The following is a 13,625-nucleotide window of genomic DNA, read 5'->3' on the forward strand; positions in this document are numbered from 1 at the left end:
AGAATAAGAATAGAAAGAAAGAGCATAACATTTAAGGGAAAAAAATGAGAGGGAATATGTCAGCTGGACAGAGCAAAGGCATGAAGATGTACTTTCATAGATACCCCTAAGACTGAAGTTGTCCCCCAGTTTCTTACTACATGTTGGAGAGCTGGCAGGCATTACCAACAGCCTCTCAGGGTGTTTCTGAGCCTCCTACCCCGATACTGCTTTCTGCCACATCTGGGCAGTTCAGATGCATCAGCTTCTGGGGATCCTGGTTGTGCTGAAAAGACTAGGTACGGTGTCCCAGTTTTACATTTGTAATTTTACTACACTCCTTTGAGGAGTGCCTTGTTTCCATTCAGTTAGCCTACATGGAGATCAAGTAAAGGAAAAGAGATTAAAATGTGTTCTGAACAGATAATGTGTAATAGCACATGTTGTTCTTTAATGCTTTCATTCAAGTTTATTTGTGGGTATCTGTGACTGTCCTAGAGTAGATCATATGGATAACCAAAACTGAGAAAGATTAGTTTTTTCCCTCTCATTAACTGTCATGCTGTCTTACTACTGCATGGCCATGCCATCCAATGGGGAAAATGATTTTCTGATTTTCCTCTGAAGCTAGATTGGTGAGGATCTTGTGAACCATAAGAAGAGTCTGAGACAATACTACAAGCATTTTCTCTTTCCATCTTACGGCACATGACTAGCCAGTGAATGGCAGAAACTTTCTGCTTAGCTGCTAGAATTGGCCACAAGTTTCTTGTTTGCAAGGGACAGATCTCCAATGCATTTTGAACAACAGGTAGTGGCCCCCAGGCAGAGGCAGGAAGTCTACTCTGTAAAGCTCTCAAATCTGTTGCTTACCCAGTTATTCCCCCTTTGGTTTTTCGCATCTCTTGCCAAGCACTTCTTTTTTTGGTCCAGAAGTCAGTGCAATGCTTTCCTCTTTTGAACATGGCTGTCAGGAGCTTAATAGGGCAGAAAGGTAAGAGTGAATGAAGAATAAATCTTCAGAGCCTACTGAATAGAGAATTTTCCTGAGAGTGATGCTACAGGGAAACACAGAAGTCAATGGTGACAGCATATACTGGAGAAGTTGGATGACAATAAAGAGAAAAGTCAGGGAAAGCTCACCATTTCTCTCTTCTCTCCAGTAATAAATAAAGCAAGAAACAATCAAGCATTTTCAATTTTAAAAAGTGCCAATAAATTTTCAGATTAAGTAGTCCATTTAGACTGAACATCAGCAAAGCTGTAGCCCACCTTTTTACCACCTGTAACCAACTTTCTTTGATTTAATCAGGCATTGTTGTATACCAATTAAATAATCACTGAAGAGAGAGTAAACTGACTTTAACTGCATAGGGTAAATCCTTTTGCCACTTTCTATGTCCTTAGATTAAAACTAAAAAAAAAAAAAACACTAAATGCAGAAAAATTATATCCTTTATACCTTGCTGCAAAATCAATGAAGGATGGATAGGTTCTAGTAATCAAAACTCAAGTAATAAATTAGATGGTATCTTCTCAAATTAGAAACTAGCATCCAAAAATCTATCTTAATGTTTTTCTTTTTCTATCTGTTATTTAGGTAGCAGTTTAAATGTGTTGAAATAACATTTTTACTCATAATAAGGGCAAAGTTACAGTATGGGAGCTGCTAAACAGTAAATTTTGTTACTAGGGAAAGCCTGATAAAGGACTAGACTACATCTTGACTTTTCTTCTTTGTCTGTTTTCAAGCAATAACTTCATCTTCAGCTAATGATTTTGTAGAAAGAAATCTCCAGGTGAAAAAATAAACTCTGGCTCATTTTGCCTGAGAAGGATGATTAACAGGGAGGAGATTATTAGGAAACCTTCCAGAGAGATATGAAATCCTCTTTTGTTTAGTGCAAGGGTTTGTATCATGATGCCAGTTTTTGATCACTTCTGCTTTTTCTGTCCTTGTTAGGGCCATCAAGTATCCTGTAGTGCCCCTGAAGTCTGCTATCTTGTGTGTAGAAAAAGATGCAGTTGAGCAGTGCGTATTCATATCACCCATCTTTTTGCTGGCTAGGTAGTCCAGCTTATCAGCATGGGATAGATGGTCAATAGAAAGGGTAAATCTTTACTGAAGGTCAGCCTAAGCAGAAGCTGATTTTTTATCCTTGTAATTGCTCTCTGGAGATCTTATTTTTGGCTTTTTTTTTTGTTTTTCCCCCACTAACTAAATAGAGATATAAGCCAAAAAAATAGTGGTGTTAAATGCACAATCCTACTTTGTGTGCATGTGTGTGGATAAATTCTTGTTTCCGCTGAAGAGTCAGCAAGGAATTCTATTCTTACTGTTTTCTCCCAAAAAAACAGCTCATGCAGCCCTGCTTGTTATGTCTGTGTCACACATGCTGACACCAAGTCCTTTGTCATCTGCTAAGTGCTCTTCCACCTAGACAGGAGATACCACATAAGAAACAGCTTGCCTGGGATTTTCAAATTATTCTGAGCCCAGCTGCAGCTGAGGAAAGGACTTTATCAAAAAAAAGGCAATTAAAGTGCTTGTAAAGCTCCCAGTGTGTGTGATGCTATACATGGTTAACTTTCACATGAACCTATTAAGCTATAGTTTTCACCCTAATTGAACATTGTAAGAAGCAACCTATCCCCAGGCCGTTCTGCTGTGACACAACAGATTCAGAAGAAATAGTTTTGCTGGAAGTGGTGCACTCCATGGAGATTTGTTGGGGATTTTTTTTTGTTTGTTTTGTGTGGTTTTTTCTTTGTTTTCTGTAGAAGAAAGTAGCAATGCTCAGTGGAGCTGTTGTGAGGATCACTTCAAGGTGTCTTAACTGAAAACTGAAATTAAGGATAGGGCACCCTGAGTTCATGAGAAAGAGTCCGAGGCCAAGGCTTAGTAATGAAAAAAAGGCACCTCCTGGGTATGTAAGGTGACAGATTTTCACTCTGGAGACCTGTGCTTTTTTACACGCAGCAGCTGAAACAGATGTTTGGTAGAACATTAAAGGAAAGAAGCAAAGATCTTTCACCTGGAAAGTTCTTTATGGCTTTGTAATGATTTTGTAAATGTACCCATTAAGCTACTTGCTACATATCAACAAGCTTTTGTCAGTCTGGAGCTTAATAAGGCATACTATTACACAATTTATTTACTGCATTGCGGAGTAAGTGGGCTCAAGTGTAGACTAATGTGTTCTGATTTAGAGGGCTTAATGCTAAGAAGCACAGCCACAACTGGTAATGTAAAGCACTCTATTTTTCCTATGCCCATATAGGAATGCTGATGCTTATTGCACTCTAAAGAATTTTGTTGTGTCATTTGTGTGGACACGAAAATTTTGGAGACAAATTAAAATCTTGCAGGTATTATTTTGGTTTTATATAAAATTTGTGTTGGGCTGAAAAAAAAGCAATTTGCATGGAATTAACGAACAAGAGATACTAATGAAAGGGATGTTTTCCGTATACTTTGTAAAATTGAAGAAAAAACCCATTTACTAGAAAAATGGTCTGATCAGAAATTTATTTAATATTATTTACTCTTAATAACCCAGTATTGTTGTAGTGCTGTTTCATGACTTTGTGGAACATGGAATTTTGTTCTGAAAATTACTTCAGAAATATTTTCTAGCATATTAATTTTAATGTCACCCCCTTTGCACTTGAATTTTAGTTATCTATCTACCAATAGACAGGAAGCTCAGTTTTTGGAGCTGATAAAAACTTTAGTTTGCTTTCAGACCAATCATGACAGCTGTTTATTACATGTCCTACCTTAACTCCATTGTGATTAGCATTTAATTCCAAAGTGATATGGCTGTGATACTGCACAATCCTTTTGAAGCACATAAGTACTGAAACCGGGACAACCTTAGAGTATCTAAATTTTTGGCTGGCTTTTTTTTCCCCTTTAAATATGATTTCATTCACATATTTAGAATGGCAGCATCTGCTCATGGTAAATTAAGCATGGCATATAAAATGGGAAAGAATTATGTCTTAATTTCATAGGCTTGAGGTTCTTTAATTCTTTCTTAGTCTCCTTGGAGAAATATGGACTATTTCTCTTCACAGGGAATCTTTTAGCTTGCTGGTGGCTTTTTTGAAGAGATTCTACAACATATGCTTCTGAAGAGCAGTCAAAGTTCGTCACTAGATTTTTGAAGGGTAACATGCTGACTATGTGGAAACAAAGCTGGAGTGAAGAAAACTCCAAAGATAAATGAGTTAACAGAAAGAAGTGATGGCAATTTTGGTAGGGCTGTCTGATAAAAAGTAGCCAATTCATTGAATGCTTTTCTCGTGTAAAAAAATGTAAGGGCGAATCCATCTCATTTTTCTTAAGCGTTTTTATGTTTGAAAGAAAGTAATCCCTTAGTGCTACAGGAGCTGTCAGATCAACGTTTTATTAGCCAGCTTTATTTCTATAAAATAAGCTCTCTTAAAGATGGTCCAAGTCTTCTGCTTCAACTTTCTACATCTTAAATGCAAAGGAATGAATTCCCTGCAAGCTGGTGCTGATGAGCTTTTGCTTACTTTTCTGACAAGCACAGTGTCATTGCTGACAAGTGACTCAATTGTGGCCAGGTAAGGGGCTGCTCTTCTGCTACCTGTGATCTGTTACTGACCAATTACTGGAGGTGTTTGAACTGCCTTCTCACACCTTAGCTTTTTCTCTTGCAGAACACTCTGCAAACCACAAAGATAAGAGTCAATCCATTCACTTTCTTCAAGAAATCCATGGGTCTATCTATTGCCACCTCAGTAAGACTCTTGTTCCTGAAGTAAAGAGAAATTTGTTTAGTCTATACCCCTGAAACTCTCTACAGGCATTGCCTATCTCTGCTTTTGCAAGCAGTGTGGACAAGTAGGAACAGATTAGAAAGGTGATAGATACCTTTGCTACTGAGCTTGAAATGTCCACAATAGTTTTAAAGATTCTAGTTTTGAGCTAGAATGAAAGAAGATTAAAATTACTTTTTCTTAAAGATAAATTACTCCGTATTTCTTCAGGATAGCAGCTCCCTCATTTTCTCCTCAAAAATCTGTTTTTGCTTCAGGTGGGTGGATCACTTGGAATGCTTGTGCTTAGCCAATAAATTATTCCTGGAGTCCTAAAGACACAGAAGACAAACAGTAAGTAATGGTTGTTATGGTTGTCCTTGTGGCTTTCTTTTATTTGTTTTTATCAACATTCAGCCACCCAAGTGATGTTTCCTTTTCACTACCATCTCTTAAAGGCACTGTCCTTAACGCTTTCAGGCATGTGCATCAAGTGGCTTACAATCCTTCTAGGATTCTGAGCTGAGATTTTAAGCACCACAAAATGAAAATCATTTGTCCAATCAATGGCTTCGGAATTAGATCAAGACATGGTTGTACAAAATTATTCCTAAGATAATGTGAGATGATTTATGAGATTCCTTGCTTAATCTATATTTTTCAACTTTTAAGAATAAATAATATTTGCATATATTTTGCAGAGGAAAAAGACCTGTGAAATAGTATGGCATGTATTTTTTTCTTTGCCTTGCTTTTGTATGTTTTTTTGTGCGAAAAAAATGTTTTTTACAGTTTCTGGTAATTTATAGGTTTTTCTTTATCTCTGTTCATATGTGGAATATTTAATGAGTTTTCCTGTATAAAAAAAAATTCAAATTAATATAAGGAGATAAAGTCAGACAAATCAACCTGCTGTTTTGCTTTTCTTACTACACATATGAATGCCAGAAACAGACAAGGTGAACGAGTTGCTCTTTCCAGTCTTGATTCTTGTACAGAGAGATGTGTGAAAATACCCAAGTTTGACCAAATAGTTTTGTTTATGAATGTGAGTAACTGAAAATTTATCATCTACTCTGGTAATTGTGGGGTTTTTTTTACTCTGAACACTCATCCCTGCTAACCTCTTCTCTGAAAAGCTATTCAGATGTTACTCATCTGAAGATATGTTGCTCCTCACAACAAAGACAACTGGCAATATCCAACCAAATAATCTAAGAAGCAACATCAGAATGAAAAAATAATATGTCCCAGATGACTGACTTTTATGAGACTGACCCAGTGCCTTTTCAGGTCAATAGAAATTTACTGTTTCATTTTCAAAGAACTTTTTATATCCTTTATTGTTTACTGGAAAACAGAGAGAAGAGGTCTTTAGGCACTTTGAAACCCCTTTTCCCACTGAAGACCACTAAAATAAGAGACATGGTGGGATTCAGTTTCTTAAACACTGTGTTTGATGGCACTACAGTGGCTTTAAGGCATCCTGCTTGTTCTCCAGCCTCCACTCTGGCAGGCCATGTGCCTCTCCCAGATCCTTGGGCAGGCCTGGGCTTCAGCCACATGGTTCCAGTTGTTTCCAAACAGACCTTGTGTGTCAGAAATTGAGTTATACTCTCGCTGTCTGAACTATTACCATTACCTCTATAGAAGGATGCTATTTTACTTTTTAAGAAAAAAAAACAAGAAATATTTTACTTTTTAAGAAAAAAACCAAGAAAATTAGGACTGTTCTACCTTTGTGTATATAACTAGCTTAAATTCAATTTATCCTCCCATGGAAATGCTTTTTTGAAACCTGAAGACATGTTTATAATAATTTACAATTATAGCAGAGCATATGTTCCTCCAAGTATATGCTGCATGGCAGTTTACTGGACTTAGCTCTTATTCCAATTTTACTAAAACTTCATTTAAATCTAAACCCATGAATAACAATTATTTTCAAACACAATGTCAAATGTTGAATTCTAATAACTTGGCACACTGCTTGGTTGTAATTGAGAACATTACCATGAGCAGTAAAATTTAAATATTCCTTCTGATATAACCAGTTGGAAGTACTGCAATTTCAATGTAAAAAAAGTGTGATGATTTGTGGCTGATTCTTTTGCATGCTGATGGCTGCCAGCTCTTGCAGTCAATGCTAGTGGAAGCCTTTAGACCCAGGCAGAAAATGGTCTGTGCCTTTCAGCACTGAGCTCTGGGTTGCATGGGCATCCTGCATGCCTGTGGCCTTTATGTAGGGAGGCAGACTCACAGTTGGTCCTGTCATGTCAAGAGAAACCAAATTTCCAAATCAATTTTGAACTCTCAGGTGTGAAATAAACAACTTAAAATGACATACATATATTTTGGTACCTCTTTATCCTAGCTCTGCTGTCAAGTGGATAGACTCCCATCAATTCAGTGCAGCAATGGAAGTTTGAGATTTTGTGTCTGTAATGAACAGAAGTAAGGAAAGGATTGAAGCCAGACAAGTGTTTTGTTTTTGTTTTAATGATGAGTTTGGCACTGGTCTGCCTCCTTTCTAGTCTGTCTGGTCTAGTCCTGAGTTATGAGTTTATTGAAGTGTCTTTGAAAATGGAGGTCTGAGAGTACAGTTTATGAAATGTGGTGCATCAGGCATTGTGGTGGGGACAAGCAGGCTCAACTTGTTGAGCTGTAACTCTTTCTCCCCCATTGGTATTTCTTTTTGTTTCCTCTGCACTTCATAAACAGAGATGCAGTAACAAAAGAGAAGATTTTTGTTTTGTGCCTTTGTTCTTTAATCCCTTTTGCCTTCCAGGAAAGGAGAGAGCTGTCTTTATTTTCTGGAAGGAAGTAAAGCTTTCTCATGAACCCAAGAGACAAGATTCAGCTGGGTTACAGAATGAAAACTGCCCTGGTTAAAATAGCTGTCAGAGTAGTGTGGAATAGTCTTGTTTTTATTTTCCTGCCGTATTTGAACAGAAGGGTAGGGTTTGACAAGTGTTGTGTTTTTGGGATTTTGTTAGCCTTTTTTTTGAAGCCCAAAGTAAATGGAAAAAAAATCACTTGTCCTCTTTCACAGTTCTTTCTTGGCTGTTACCTGGAAAAATTTCAACAGAAATCTGGAAGAAAGTGCATAAGCATTCTTGTAATAAGGTACTGTGAAATCTGTCTTTAGTTATACATAACTCTTGCTATTGGCTGTGACTAGTGAGAGAAACTCACATAGTTTTAGAGTGCTGACTGAATTGAACAACTATAATTGCCTGATCTCATTTATGAGAACAGTAGAAATCTGTGCTTTACTTTTAATTTACTTTACTTCTACTTTTTTTTTTTTTTAGTATTATTATTATTTATAAAGATTATTATTATTTATAAAGATTCTGCTTTCGTGGTAATGAAGCTCTACCTTCTGAGCTACCAGTTCTCCTACTCTTGTTGTCCCTTGTAAGATCCTACTCTGTTGGTGAAGCAGCAAAACTACTAGGAGCACTAGGGGACAAGGAGCTGGGAAATGGTCTTGGTCTGATCCCTGTCCTGGGTTGACTATATGATGCTTTTATCCCCAATCATCTCGTTCTGTTAATGCTGAATAATAAGTTTTGCACCTTTAAGAGTGTTCCAGAGAGTGAAGGGGGTAGAGAAGAAGCGCGCAGTTTGTTTTCATACACTGCTCTCCTCCTACACATTCTTGCTCCTGACTGTGTTGTCTGCAGATGGACAGACAGCGGGACAGAGCTCTCTTTTGCTTTTAGTTAGTTTAGCTAGCTGAGGCAAAGAAGTTCCCCGGACTGTGGGTTTTTTTCCCTTTTCTTTGGACCTCTTGGAACTGCTCTGGACTGAACACCCAGAAGAGCACCGGCAGCTGCAGCTGCGGCCCACAGGGCCAGGCCTGGCCTGCGACAATTCCAGCACCGGAGGGACTGATCAGAGACTGAGTGAGCTGCTGCATGACCCCGGGGATGGGGTTTTCTCAGTTTGTCATCTCTTTTGGAGCACCAAGGGGTTTTATTGTTTAATATTGTTTAGGTTTTATTGTTTAATAAACAGCTTTTTTCCACCTTTCTCCAAGGAGGTATTTTCTCCTGGACTGGTTGGGGGAAGGGGCCGATTTAATCTGCTTTCCTAACAGAGCCCCTTTGGGGATTCTCTCCCAAATTTTCTCTGAACCAGGACAATCCCTTAGCTGTCACCTATATTTTCTTGATGGCACAGAGAAGCCAAAGAATGGTTAACTGATGTACCACAGGAGTTCCCCTCTCACTTAAGGGGGTTGCCCAGGACCTGTAAATCTCTAAGAGTCAGCATCTTCCTGGAAGTGAAACAGGTAGGTGTGGCTTTGAGCATCACTGGATGGAGCAGCATCACTGCCGCCCCCTTCAAGGCAGGGGAGACCGGCAGAGGGCAGAAGGCAGAAAGCTGCTTTATCCACAGGAGCACCAACTTTGCCTTAAGGCAAATGTTCAGGCCAGTAAAGGCTTTAAGCCCTTATTGAGATGGTGGCCAGCAATCCAGGGGTGGCAGGAATATTACATAAAGCTGTTCTCTTTTCCCATCTGACTAAAAGAAGCAGTGGTGCACAATAAAGACGTATTGCACTTCAACAAACACACCCTGAAGCCTGGGAGAATGACTGGTGGCTTTACTATATTTTTGTAGTTGTTTCACTCATCCTCAATTGGAAACAGGATAAATTTATGTAAAAATAAAAAAGAAATAATTTTTCTAATACAAATATTTATGTGACTGAATTGCAGTGATTGGGATTTTGGTAAAAAGTATGATTCAAAATTCTAAACACTCCTGCCCCAATGTTGACTGACACTTGAATTCCATTAGTGAAAACATGTTCAATCTCTATATTTTAAATTTTCTCTATTATCCAACAGGCAGCAGAGAGTGATTGTTACTATTTAAATTTCAGTATTGACAATATTTTCAAACTGTCTCTTGGCTGATATTCACCTAGACTTCAAAGCAATCAAAGGGAAATGTGAGAAGGTATGAAGCAGTCACTCAACAATTTCTTATCCTCTGTGTGTAAACTCAAAGCTGTCCTGCCTTAAGGAGAAATCACTCCACAGACAATAAATATGATTAAGTACGTGCCAGCGCAACTCAGCAGCTGTGGTGCTGAATGCATCCAAGGAAATTTAAAATTCATTCCAAGATGTAGCGAATGAACAGAAAGGGCTTTTTCAGGGAGGGTAGGAAATGAGATTGTAGATGACTTGGCTTTGTAAACAAATTGCACACAACTCTCTCTTAACATTAGGCCTAAATTCATATGTGGTTAACAACTGTAAAATACAGCAGCCTACTGGTGGACTTTAATCACTTTCCAGGGAAAGGGCAATGCACAGGACACAAATAATGCAGGAGGTTTCTGTGGTGCATTGAGGAAAATTTATGAACATTCATGGAGAATCTGATAAAGGAAGATGCTCTGCTGGACCTTGCAATCTCAGAAGAACTGGTTGGGAATGAAACTTGGCCTTTAGGATCCTGGCAGAAACATGCCTTGCTCTTGGTGGAAGAGGACCTGGTTAAGTAACATTTTTTAAAAAGTGGACATGCACAAATGTGTGCAACATTAAGAAAGACTTATGAAGCATGGGCTAGAGAAGTGGACAGTGAGATGGACTGCAAACTGGATGGATGGATGGATGGATGGATGGATGGATGGATGGATGGATGGATGGATGGATGGATGGATGGATGGATGGATGGTGAAGCTTATGGCTGTGTGATCCAGCAGCGCAAAGATGAGTTGGAGGCCAGTCCCTAGCAGTGGTCCCCAGGTGTCAATGCTGGAACAGTACACATGAATGATATGGACAATGGGGCAAAATGCACTCTCAGTAAGTTCACAAGTGATGCAAAAGAAGGATGGGTGGCTTATACACCAGGTGGTATTTGCTGCCATTGATAGAGATCTCAACAGACTGGAGAACAGGACTAAGAGCAATTTCATGCAACTCAACATAATTTTGCATCTGGGGAGGCATAATCCCCTTGGAACATATGCTGTTGTAATGGAAAAATAGCTCTGTAAAAAAAAATTGCGGGGGTCTGACCTGATGGTCAGCAAGGTGAACATGAGCAGCAGTGTGCCCTTGGAGCAATGGTGTCCAGCTGCATCAGGGGCTGCATTAATATATGGTGTTGCTTACAGGTGGAGGGAAGTGGTCCTCTGCCTCTACTCAGCACTGACTGTTGGGTCCAGTTCTGGGCTCCTCAGCAGAAGACAAACTTTAGGGGATGGAACTCTGTGGAAGATCATAGAGCATCTAACATAGGAAGCAAGTCTAAAAGAGCTGGGTCTAAAACTTGCGTGTCTTTCCTCTTCCACCCCTCAGGAAGCTGCAGCCTGCTGCATGCTGCACCACAGTGCTTGCTACCCCTCCGTTTGTGTCAGAGTCCTGAATAGCACACAAGTGAAAGCTGATTCCTTGACCTTGTTTGTCCTTTCACTGTCATTTGATCTGTTCTCTTCCTTATTGCTTACCTTGCCCTAAGGCTCCCTGCAGACTTTATAGAAGTCTGGCTTTGGCACTCAGGAGAGTTAAAACTTTTTTTATGCCTCTTTGTATCTGTGGCCAAAAAAGGAGCTAGAGGTAAACAACTAAACCATCTGAGAACCGGTATGGCCCAGGAGAGGTCAGTTCATGTCTTGGAGCCTGGAAAAACTGTGGTCTGTCAATATTTCTCCCCAAACTGCGTTGAAAACACCACAGTTTAAGAGGCAGAAATTGCCTTGTCATCTTTGTAATTGTTTTTGCTAGACTTCATGTGTAGATTTTACATTAGTAACAATATTAAGTGGAGTTTAATGTACTACAGCAGATATCACACTTTTGCCTCCCACAAGTATCATCCATACAACCATTGGAAGACGAGTAGGAAAGTCCTTTCTCCTGTTCTGTTCAGCTCTCAGCTTCTACATTCATAGAGAATCACAATGTACAGTTAAAATTCAAAGCAGATTTAATACTTCAATGAAATGTTTAGTTTTCCTTTCATTGAAGCATAATAGAAGACTAATAGACAATGTTGTCTGTTTTCCCACTTACAAAGGAAATCAAGAATTTGCATTCACAATCTTAACCAGGATTTAAATGCCTGGACCTGTTGTATGAGAACATTAGGAATGTAAGAATAGCCACAATTTGATACTTAACAGCTCAAGAGTAAGATATGTGTATTTTTTTCATGAAAACTTGCTGAAAGCTCCTGAGATGGATGATGTTTTCTATGTATTTCTATATATCACACTCTTCCACTGATTTGTGTAGTGCCACTATCTGGCACTATCAGGCTGTAGAATCCTTTATTATCCTTGACAGATTTGACAAGGAGTTTAAGATTTGTGCCTATTTTTTCCATCAGAATTAGCATAGTAGCACCAGGCAAAGGGATGCAGGATTTAAGGCAGAGAGAGCAACATAAGGGATAGATCACAGTGCCTATGGCAATGTAGAGATGTAAGGATGCTGAATGAAAAACCAGTTTTTTTTCTCTTATCATAGATCACAACAATTTTCACTGAAGTTTATTAATAATTTATTTAGTGCTACCATTTTCTGTTTTAGGAGAAATGTGTTTTAAAATTTAAAATTTAAAAAAATGTGTTTTTTAAAAATTACTGTCTTTAATGAGATTTCTGCAGGCTGCAAATGACTGAGGCAGGTGTAGGTTGCCAGGCAGGTGAGTACAAATTGAAGTGTCATATACTTCTCTGTTGTTGTGTCAGAGTTGGACCCATTCATGGCCAGAAAATACCTAATTTGAAATGCACTGACTCAAATCTACCTCAAGGTTGTGGGTAGGGGGAAAGTGGGGAAATCTACTGAGCAGAATATGTAGGGATTTCTCTTCTTCTAGCATGTTAGCTCAGAACAAGAATATCCTTTCAGTGTTGATTTTGGATGAGGATGTTGCTTGAAAAGAATTCCTTTTTTTTTTTTTAAGAATTTGAAAGTAGTTGAAAAAGTTATTCGCTGGAGGGTTATAGCTTAAAGACTGGAGGCACTTGAAGCTGTCATCTTTAATTTCTGGTAAGTTAAGAGTTATCAAACATGTTCATCAAGAACCTTCAAAGGGAGGACTCTATCACTAGAAGGCTGAGGCAGAAGCAAGAAGAAGTTATTTAGTGGGTGAGGATTAAAATCTATGTAAAAAGCATTGCAGTGGGTATCTAGGCCATGGTCTAAACATCACATAATGCATTTGACCTCACTGCTAAGCTATTAATGAAATTGTTTATTTCTCAATATTTATATAACTTCAAGGGTAATGTGTTTGATTTGTTATTAAGCCTTTGATTTTCTATTGATTTGAGAGTAAAATTGCATTGCATTTATCTGAATATTATATCTGTGTAAAATTTTGAGAGTAGCTTAACTTTCATATAAAAGCAAACTAAAAAACTTGGTCAGGGAACAGCTCTGGGTTTGAAAAATATCAATAGAGCAATAAGAGCAAAAAATAGTTTTTAACCTGGATCAGTTCCTTCATGGCTCTCAGTGTAGCGCCACAATCAGTGATTGCTGGCATTGCGAAAAAGTGATGAAATAAATGAAGGGAGATGAAGGAAAGGGGGAAGCTCTAAAATCTGTTTCAAATCATGGCAGAGTTGACAGAAGTCTTCTTGCCCTACCTAGCAGATTAGAGTGAAGGGTGTGTTTTTAACCAGAGGTGGATATAATTTCAGAAGGACATTATGACCCAAAGGGAGCGCTGCACACTCTTTGTTGCATTTGATTCCTGCCCCACAAAAGAAGTCTAAGAACACATCTCAGGAAAATTCCTTGGGATTCTCAATGAGATGAATGATGATAGCCTGAGTCTGTGTTAGAATTACAGTGAAGATACCTTCTTAGGAC

The sequence above is a fragment of the Zonotrichia albicollis genome, chromosome 3 (genome assembly GCF_047830755.1).
Source record: "Zonotrichia albicollis isolate bZonAlb1 chromosome 3, bZonAlb1.hap1, whole genome shotgun sequence".
Classification (NCBI taxonomy): Eukaryota; Metazoa; Chordata; class Aves; order Passeriformes; family Passerellidae; genus Zonotrichia; species Zonotrichia albicollis.